We start from the raw sequence: 10,424 nt of genomic DNA on the forward strand, positions 1-10,424 counted from the left end.
ACCGGTTGCCCGGTATCAAGTGTAAGGTTTCTCCATTTTGGTTAAAATTAACACAATTCGGATACATAACACAGATCCACAAAGCGTTTAACAAGAGAGTAAATAATACAATTCTTTTATGCGAATAATTGTCTTGCGAACTGGTACTAAACTGTAATATTTTCTTCACTATTCCATTCTATTTGCTTGAACATTTCTCATAATTCAACAGCATTGAATATTTGGATTCTAATGGTATCAGCTCAATGATCAATGGCATAGTTATGGATGAAGGGCCTTTCTTCTCAACACTATCGCGTGGGCATCGAGTACTCCAAGTACTGTGTATCTTCTATAAAAATACCTAGTTAGCAGAGACCCTTTTTGTTTTCTTTAGCTATCTGTGAAAAGCCTGTCAGTGGTTGGTTGGCTGTGGTGGTGGTGGTGCTGCTGCTGGGACAATCAACAAATTCATTTGCACTTCCATTTAGCACGTCTGCCCAACACTGGCACTGGCACTGGCCATTGCACAATCTGGAGGAGACAAATTCATTTGCCATTTCTTAACATTGTTTGCTTTGCGGTTGGCATGGCTTGGCATTGCTTGGGTTCGGGCTTCTGGAGAGGGGAACGGAGAGGTGCCGCCACCGCAGGTGCAGTGATGCATTTGGGCCCCTCGTTGGCGCCCATTGGGATCGCCTGAGCGACAATTTTTGCTGGCACTGAAGCATGAGATCGGAGAGGGAGAGCCGGAGTGAAGGAGGTGCCTAAAGAGCTTTTAGTCTGTCATTATAACCAGGTGCTAGTACCCGTAGGGTAGGAGTATGGCATGGTACAAGTTACAAAATTAATTTGATTTTTTATTCCACTTTAAAGTTGTTCTTCGAATTGTTTTTCATTTTAAACTGAACGAATCTGATTAGAGGGTATGCCCTAGTCTCTCTTTGTCGCTTTGCTCTGTCACCTTCCTAACGTTGAGATCAGTTTATCTGGTAAACGGTTACGGTTATACCCGGTTGCGGTTGCAGGTTGCCAGTTACCAGTTGCCAGTTGCCACTTGCAGGTTGCAGCGAAACGAACGAAACGAAACGGAAAGGCGTTAAGAGAGGGCATGGCATGAAGCGAATAACAACTGGAAAAGTCAACTGCCGTTCTATTGCTAATTATAAGCATGGTGTAAATTTACAATGCCTGTGTTTACAGCTCACGAACAAGCGATTATATGGCTATATAGTTATGGCCTCCGCTGTGTGACACGGCACCCTCGCACACCCGCACCACCAACCACCAGCACACCAACCACACCCGTGTTTATACAAAAAGACACTCGAATATACATACATATGGATCTGCAACTGTATGCTAGATAGTATAGACATGTGCGATTTGACAAAGGCAGAGACAGAGACGGAGACGGAGACAGAGACAGTGAGAGATAAACAAGAAGACAAAAGGCAAATGTCGGAAGAATTCTCATTCCACTTGCTACCGTTCCGCCAGTGAATTTTTCTGTTGTCTTCATTTGTCATTTCGTATCCGAGAGATGAGATGAGGAGAACGGAACGAAACGGAACGGAACCCCAAAAGAACAGAAACAGAACACCGAAGAAGCACAGATATTTCCACATTTAATTTAATTTATTGTTCATCGGGCATCGTCACATCTGCGAATAGGAAATCAATGTTCAGGCAAGACGAGAGACCTTGAAGCGAGGAGGAGCACAAAAGTCACAATGCTGTGCCATGGGAACCATACACATGTATGGGGGGTACAACTTGGTAGTGAAAGTGCTGTTGCTATAAGTCATAATAATTTATCTATTCTAATTCAAGTCAAAGTTTGAAGAGAACGCAACGGAAAGTGAACTAACAACTTCAGCCAACGATTTTATCAAAATGAATCGAAGATACTTGCTTCTCGACCTTTTTCCGCAACTATTTCTGAATCTTTGAATTAAGACAAATTCAGTTTTTAATAAGAATGTTCCCCATAGATAATTGCATTCCATGAAATCTATTTAAATGCCTTCAAATAAAATGCGAACAATTGTTCATGCACTTGCCATTAAAGTGGTTATAATCTCGAGACTGAAAAATGCAATAAAAATACAGGTATGTACACACCGATTTTTCATTTGATTACCTAATTAAATTCGGTTGATTTTACCCCATGAATTTAGTTATGTTTTTCGCTCTATTTGGTTCTTTTTCAGGCAAAACGTTTGAGTACATGTACATTCATACATAGGTATATATGTATATGTATGTATGTACATACATATATGTATGCATGTACATATGTATACAAACATATGTAAATGTGTATAGAACTTTTGATTTCCCTTTTAGTTTCTCTATCGATGAAAATCAAAAACATTATTCTCTCCAGACAGCTTTTTATGGAATTGACAATGGAATTGAAATAGTTTTAAATTAATGCCGAAAAATGCTAAGCAATTTTTGAATCGTATTTATAAGTAGATTAAAAAGAGTTTTAAGATTGTAAAAATAGTATCTCTACAAAAATGTTAAGATATTGCAATAATTTCGGAAATAAATGGTTCAAATTCCAAGAATTAAAGTCATAAACAAAACTTTTTTATATTTAGAATCGCTTTGAATATTGAAACATACCAGAAATATATGTATGTTGAGCTCAAATCGCTGAAACACTGATTGGTTGAGTCTTTCAGCTTGACACTCCTTTACATTAAGTAAAACTCATGTTTTCTTCTAAGTTCACTTAGAAAATCGACTTAAAATAACTCGATACTGCGATAAATAAGATCTTAGGAACATGTGAACACATGGAAAAGGGTTAGGTAGTATCCTGCGGATCGCTCCACAACCGAACCTACAGGGATATTCTGGAGAGAGTAACTCATTCGGGATGAACAACCTTAGGCGGTGGGCAGTATAACCAATGGGCCAACCTAGTAGGCCGACTATACTGAGTATATATTGGGTTATCTGGCTCATGCTCTCGCTGAAAATGTCGCATATGATGTATACATTCCCTAGGATCTGAAACGTTTGATGTGCTACATTTGGCAACCAATTTATTATAGCTAGAACATTTCGAATCTCGAATGGTATTCCTGTACTGCGGCGTTAACCCGTGCCAAATAATTCAATAACAACAACAAAAAATGTAACTACAAAAAAATAGCTGAAAATCTGTTGGGTTCGAATAGTTTTTAGAAATATTATTATGGTTCTTTTTAGTTGACTTTCAATACAGTTTCCAGCTTTTAATCGTTTCGCTCACCTGTGAGTGTGTGTGTGTGTGTGTGTGCGTGAATGGTTGGTGTTTGCGTTTCGATGTTTCCTTTGTTGCAAGTGATATTTTCTCTCTTCAGTTTTTCTCTTGTTGTAATTATTGCAATGTTGCTCTCACACATGCACGCATACATGCATGTGTATACACATAAAAATGCACCTGAACATACATAAAATATGTATTAAAATTGATTTGTTTTGTTGTTAAAATTTAATCTCTCGTTTTTTGTTGCTATTGCCTCTCTCTCTCCACGGCTGCTACCCTCGCTGCTTTTGGGCATTTTATTTTATTTACGTTCGTTATTTTGTTCATTTTAATCACATTTTAATTAACATTTTGAGTGTGGATTTCTTTTTTTTTTGTTTAGTTTTAGTTTTTAGCTGGAAAATACATATGGGAATTATTTTTTTTGGAGATATTCTCAAGCGTTACGATGCACGGTGCCTGGAATTTCTTTTAAATTATTTTATTTTCTTGTTTTCTTGTTTTTTGATGGTTTTGCTGCCTTTCTTTCTCCTTTCTTCTTGTTTCACATTCAATTGGACACGCACGTGCACTATTTTTTCGCGTTCGAATTTTTGCAATAATTTTTGGTTGAATGTCCGTCCGTCCGCTCGTCCGTTTGTCCGTTTTGGTTGCTGCGACGACAGGCAGAGGCAGCAACGCCGCCGCTTTTAAAAACGGTTATAAAATCCGCACGACACAAAAAATTGTTTTGCGCGATGTCCGCCGCCTGCTGCTGCTGCTGCTGCCAGTGCTGCCACCAGTCGCTGCTTCTGTCGTCGTTGTCGTTGTCGCCATTTTTATGCACTTTGCACTCGCTCGCACACAGGCACGACACTCGCACACACACACACACACTCATGCATTTGCAGCCAAAGCAGCGCTCTCTTTCTCTCTCTCACACACACCCGCACCCGACGACACGACAACAACAACGACAACGACAAACGACGACGACGACGACGACGACATACAATCAAAAACTCATTCGGCTACTTGGGCGCACACGCCCCCTCAAAAGCCCCTACAGGACAGGACACACACACCCACACCCACAGCAAAAGGACAGAAGAGGGATGAGTGCAGAAGGTGGTACATGGGTCGGGTGGGGGAAGGTATGTTCTAATAAAATGCCAGCAGCAAAGAAGCCATGGATGGGGGGAAAAACGTGCGACAGCAACAGTGCGACCGAAGGTTTTTTTTGTGCGCTGCTTGTGACTCTGCTTGGCAGTCCGACCAATGACACCCGACGACAATATTAAAGAACGCACACCGACACGCAAGCAGTCTCTCTCACACACATACACACACAACACAGAAAACGAATCACAAAAAACGAAATGTCGTCGTCGTCGTCGTCGTTTGCTTGATCGCGGGAGGGGATGTCGCCGTCGCTGTCGTTGGGGCGCTACCACAGATGCTGGGGAACACAACGATGAAGGAAAAAAAAGAAGAACGACGACCCGAACATCAAGGAATGGAACGTTTGTTGTTGGCGGGGAATTGAGGGGGTCCAATGTAATCCAATCGAAACGAGAACAAATACGCACACGCACGCACACACACACATTTGTGGAGTGAGCGGTGGTGTGGGTGGAGATGGAGAGGTTATAAAAAACGAACGCATTTGAAGCGGTCGAAACCAATCCAAGAGAAGAAGCAGTGCAAGAGGACGGTCGCACGGGCTTTCTGCTTCAAAAGAATAAGCAGTGCAAGGGAGAGAGGACATTAAAAGCAGTACAATCAGAAGTAGAAGTAAAAGCAGTGTCAGCAGAGCAAGGGAGAGACCGATACTAAAATAAGTGGGGGTGGGCAAGGAACGGACCAGAGCGACAAGCGACAAACGACGACACTTTTTGCCAGTGCGAGTGGGACAGAGACACACACACACACACGTGGGGATGGGGTGGGCATACTCCATGCGTGGCAAAACCATTCCCCCACCCACATCGGTACATCGTATCCTTTGGCCGAGGGGCGGAGCGCGCACTCTGCAGATGTGTCTGTGTGTGTATTTAACCCCCGAAACAAACCGTTAGCAATTTACCCAATACCCTGGAACGACCCCTACACGAAATCGGGACTGGGACTGGACCTGCCTCCCGTGCCACCACCCTCCGTCGACCAGTGTTCGTGCTGGCTGGGCGACACTTCCCAGGGTAGACATTTTTTATGCGCCACCAATGTGTTTGTGTGTGTGTGTGTGTGTGTGTGTATGTGCAGAGAGGAGTCAGTCGCCTATTTATATACATATGTATGTATATACCTCGTAGATCCTGTCATTGTGTGGGTGCTGAGCACTCTTCCTCACCCACTGCACGGATTCCTCCTTGGGGGTGAACATAAACTCCCCCACTGCTCTTTGCTTCTTGCACTGGCACTGCTTTATGGAAGGGTGGGTGCGCTGGGTCCACAGCTGCAGGTCTCCTCAACTGCTTTCTGTGTGGGTTGATGTTGATGCACTTCTCCACTGCTTTCTGGAAAAGGTGAATCCTCTTAAACTGCTTTCGGGTCGGATGCACTACGCCTGAACTGGTTCTTCCGTGAAGGGGTTGGTGGGGGCAGTGCACAACAATGTTTTCTTTGAGCGCTCCTTCTGGCTTCCAGGGGCGTTCACCCTGCCGCCTCAACTGTTATGTCTTCAACATTTTTTTTGTCTCATATTTATCATTTTCACAGCAAAAACAACAGAAAAAAAAACGAATACAACTTAAAAAATTCGCACCACAGCGGATTGAAGGTTGAAGAGTGTTGTTGTGGTTCTCAGGGCTGTTTGGGGTTCGGTTCGGTTCGGTTTGGGGCTCTCCGGGGGCTCTTGCTGGCGTTTTGTCGTTTTAGCGACGGCAAAACCACACGCGCGCCAAACAACAACAGCAAAAACAGAATAGAATGGTCCGCAGAGCAGTGCGGATGGAGAGACAGAGGAGAACATGCGAGAGGCAGAAACAACAACGACAACGACACCAACGCAGGCGACGACGGCGACGGTGGGCGGACGGACGGGCGATGGATGGCGACAAGCAGTCCAAAAAAAAACAAAAAAAAAGAGCGACCGATTCCCGAGGGTTTACCGTTCTTGCGATGCGGTGCGATGCGGCAGCGGCAAGTCGACGTCGACGTTTGAAATCACGTCGCTGCCGTCGCGGTGGTTGCTGCGGCTGCGGCGGCTTGATTCTGCCGTTGACTCTGCTGCTGCGCCTTTTTGGCGCTCGTGTGAGCCAACGACACGCACACTCGAAGGGGAGTGCTGTGTGTGCACATGTATATATATTGAAGCAAGCAGCGGCCACTGGTGGCCAGCACACTCACACACACGCGCAGCGAGAGAGTGAGAGAGAGACGCCGCCCGCCACCACTGTCCATGCAGTATTGCCGGCTCGCTCACTCTCGGGCGATCACGCCCAAGCACAACAAAGAGGTGTAAGCAGAGCAGGAGAAGCGAAGGCAAGCAGTTTTCAAGCACGCAGAAGAGGCAAAAGCAATCATCAAGCAGTGCAGTGCTGCTTTTAAGAGAGTATGAGTCGACTCGTTCGGCTCTCTTCAATGCACACACAAGCATCAGCAGCTCTCTGCTATCACTTCGTGCACCCTACACTGCTGCTTCTGCTGATGCAGCTCATCGTTTACAGTGGCGCTTATTTGTGGAATGCTGGAGAGTCCAAGCAGCGCCGAGCAGTTCTTGCGATGCAGGAGATTCCACAGAGCAGTGTGGCCGAATCGAGAGTCCGAATCGAGTGGTGCTCTAATGAAATAATTAATTACGAGTACAAGCAGCAAATCCCCAGCCACATCGATGGGTGCACCACCCATACGAGAGTTCCCCTTCCCTCCTCCACGCACAAACTGCACGATGTACATATCTGGAGATGAAAGTCTCGGGACGGGGCAATGGCTGGTGTGTGTCACTTGTGGGTAGGACCGAGCTCGGACTCCCTCTGTGACCACTTCAGAGGGTGTGCAGCGAGTGGGGTGGGGCTGCAATCGACTTTAATTAAATCACATTTCGGGATTACTTTTAAAAGGTTGTCTGTGAGAATTTCCATTTAAAATGCAGCCCGCATACAATATTATGTACATAAACTTAAGACATAGATTTATTTTTCGTTTCTACTGGGGAACATTCTGAAAAATTCTCATACGCAAAGATGAGTGATTGGGTATGTATTAATAGGAATAAAACCATTATTTGAGCGTTTCTATAACTGAGTCATATATTTATTTAGTTATTTATAATATTTATAATCCATTTGTATCTGCATATGTAGTACCGTACAGCCATGAGCATTTATCTATGCAGATCTACAGATTCTTTTTCCAGTTCATATATTTACGCTCATAAGACTACGACTTAGGCAGCCTCAAAAACTATTTAAAAACTCCGTTCGGAGTCACTGAATAAATATTATTTTTGGAATCTTTTTTTTCTGGTATTTTCTTTAGCATTCAGCGTTATCAGAACTTTCTCTATTAAAACCTTCAGACATCAACTGACAAACATTTGAATACGAGTATCAGGCTCTTACACTCCACGAATAACTCGGGGACTCCCAATATTATTTGTACTGAAACCGAAACGGCAATGCTGTGTAGGTGATATAAAGGAGGAGGAACGTTGTGAGAAGCTACTACGAAGCGACTAAGCGTCACTACCATTGCACCCGGTACTCACTCAGGATACCCATACATTTGTATGTACTGTGATTTTTGTCTAATATAGTTTACATTTTGACTGCTATATCTGTAAAAAACGGAACTGCGTTTTTTCTTTTTTTGTATCTTAAAAATTGTGGATTTCACGGATTCAATTGAATTAAATTGAATTTATATGCCTGGATATAATTTCTGGACAATTGAAATTTGTAAGCGTTCTAATCTGTGAGATTCTGCTGTATTTGCTAACTGCTTGTTCATTGCCTCTTTAAGCTCGGGCAATCAATTTGTTAAAGCTGCATGCCCCCTCTCCAATCCTGTCTGAATCTCAAAGATGCGCAACTTCAATGGGGGAAATTGCACCACAGCCAAAGCAAATGTCAATTGCATACAAATAAACGATTCTACCATTCGTATGTGTGCGTGTTTTAATGTACATATCTGCATCTGCATTTGCACCTGTGTGTGTATCTTTAGATGTGCGTGTGTGCTGCTGGTTGTATTCTTGGATTTGTAGACAGATTTTGTTTATTGGACACACAAGTAAATGGTCATGTATCTGCCAGAGACTCTTATGTGCTACCCCATCTATATATTCTCTGTATATGTTTCTGTATCTGTATCTGGGATTATATCTGCAACTGTGTGTGTGTGTGTTCTTGTTGCTGAACGAAGTTCTCTGTGCATCCGTAAACGGTTGTACGGATGTGCCGTACGTACGGGTGCCGGTCAAATCGTAATCGCAGCTCCATCCAGGCACCTGCCCCACAGCCCTGTCCACAGCCACATCCCTCTCTCCAAACCCCTCTCCACTCACTACTCTCCAATCAACATTCGTGCCACATAGAGCTCTCCCGTTCCCCCACACACGCCCTCAAGGCAAGGCCCGACAGAGTGCGCGCGGTAATCCTCGGTGGTCGCTGTGGAAGGCTGGGCTGTGGCAGGGCTATGGGGCGTTGGGGCTGACGGCGGAGCCCATGTGACACATGAAATGTGTCGCCTGCGACCATACACCCACCCACCCACTCGGCCAGGGCGGCAGGCAGGCAGGGGCCCCATGCCAGGTGCACCTACTCCCAGCACATTGGTCGAGGCGAACGGATGGCTGCGCATGGCCCGAAGAGAGAGAGAGAGAGCCGCCACTCTATTGCTCTCTCGTTCGCTCTCCGCCTTTGTCTCTCTCTTGCTCTCGCTCTCGGCGGGCTACTCCCGTCGGCTAAGCAGTGCACGCAGACTGGCAGGCTAGGCGGCGGGCCAGTTTTTTTGGTTTGCATGGGGTCAGAGGGATACCTATACGGAAATTCCGAATTTTATCGCAGCACTTCACTCCACCCAGAGCAAGTGAATGCGATTTGACAGGGAATTATGATAACGTTTATAATCAGTATAAATGCTAATCGCACACACACCACCATAAGCACACACACACACACACACACACACACGCGCGATGGGTATGCGCGTCAAGGTCGCGGCTCAAATTGCAGCTAAAGAATCCCCAAGTGATTTTGTTGCTTTGTGTGTGTGTATTTTGGCGGGGTGGAGGGAGGCGAGTGCAGGAGATTCCTTTGGCTGTGTGTTGGAACCAGTTTTCGAGATGCTTCCCCGACACCACTCCATGCGAACAGTGTGGGGGCCTTGGGCGTGCGACTCCACGCCGAATCACGCCCCCTTTCGCATACAGAACTTTTGGTTCTGCCTTAACTATGAGAAATTGCCGGGCATCATCTAGATATGATTAGAGTTGGGCCATACACATCCATTATCCAAAGAGGACCACGCATGCATCGCGGGAGAATGGACATGGAAATGGAAATGGAAATGGAAAGGGCACTACAGTTTCTAGTAAACAGTTTGACAGAGCTTGAGGGAGAGCTAAGCTACACTCTAATGTACATGTAAATAAATGTAAATGGGGGAAGTTTTAGGTGCATAATGTTTAAAGATCTGACAAATACCTTAAGGTAATTTTAGCCATAAGGATTATCTATAAATATACAAACATGCATCCAAATTCATAGATTCATTACTAGATTATAATTGGATATACTTTGGAGAATTGTAAATATACATAAATAACAAATTTACACATGTACAGTTTTTACTTTATTTTTCATCTAAAATATTGTGTATTGGACAGACTCTTTTCTAATCACATTTCTATTCTTTTCAAACATTTCGAGTTAGTGTTTCGCGGCTTTCGAGCTCTACAGTTTCCAAGGCTTTCAAAGGCGAATCCTGCACAACGTTGAGTGCACTTCTGGCCTTTATTCTACTTCTAACGCTTCCTGAGAGCTATGCCACCCCGATCTTAGCGGACATTCTTTCTCTTGTTGACCAAAAAGTTCAGTTGGACAGTTCGGGGTTGGGGTCAGCCCCGTTACGCCCCACCATGGAAACACACCTTTGGGGGCTGAGAAGAATGAGAGAATGGCATATGGGATATGGGCAAATGGAAATGGGAGTACGAGAAGATAATAATGAGAGCTAGAATGGGCATGGGCATGGGCAT

At 44.5% G+C, this 10,424-nt stretch overlaps 1 protein-coding gene across 3 annotated transcripts in view; it reads right to left on the minus strand.

Annotated features, from left to right (window-relative positions):
* Positions 1-6,350, minus strand: part of LOC117893227 (Ca(2+)/calmodulin-responsive adenylate cyclase) — a 32,364-nt gene extending 26,014 nt beyond the window's left edge. For 2 of the 3 annotated variants that reach the window (XM_034799788.1, XM_034799767.1), the window contains exon 1: positions 3,248-3,592. The gene's annotated coding sequence lies outside the window, so the exon portion shown is untranslated. Of the gene's footprint in view, positions 1-3,247; positions 3,593-6,333 lie in introns of those variants that run through there. The other variant, XM_034799778.1, reaches the window with a different exon arrangement.
* Between the last annotated feature and the right edge of the window lie 4,074 nt (positions 6,351-10,424).

This window comes from Drosophila subobscura, chromosome A (genome assembly GCF_008121235.1).
Source record: "Drosophila subobscura isolate 14011-0131.10 chromosome A, UCBerk_Dsub_1.0, whole genome shotgun sequence".
Taxonomy (NCBI): Eukaryota; Metazoa; Arthropoda; class Insecta; order Diptera; family Drosophilidae; genus Drosophila; species Drosophila subobscura.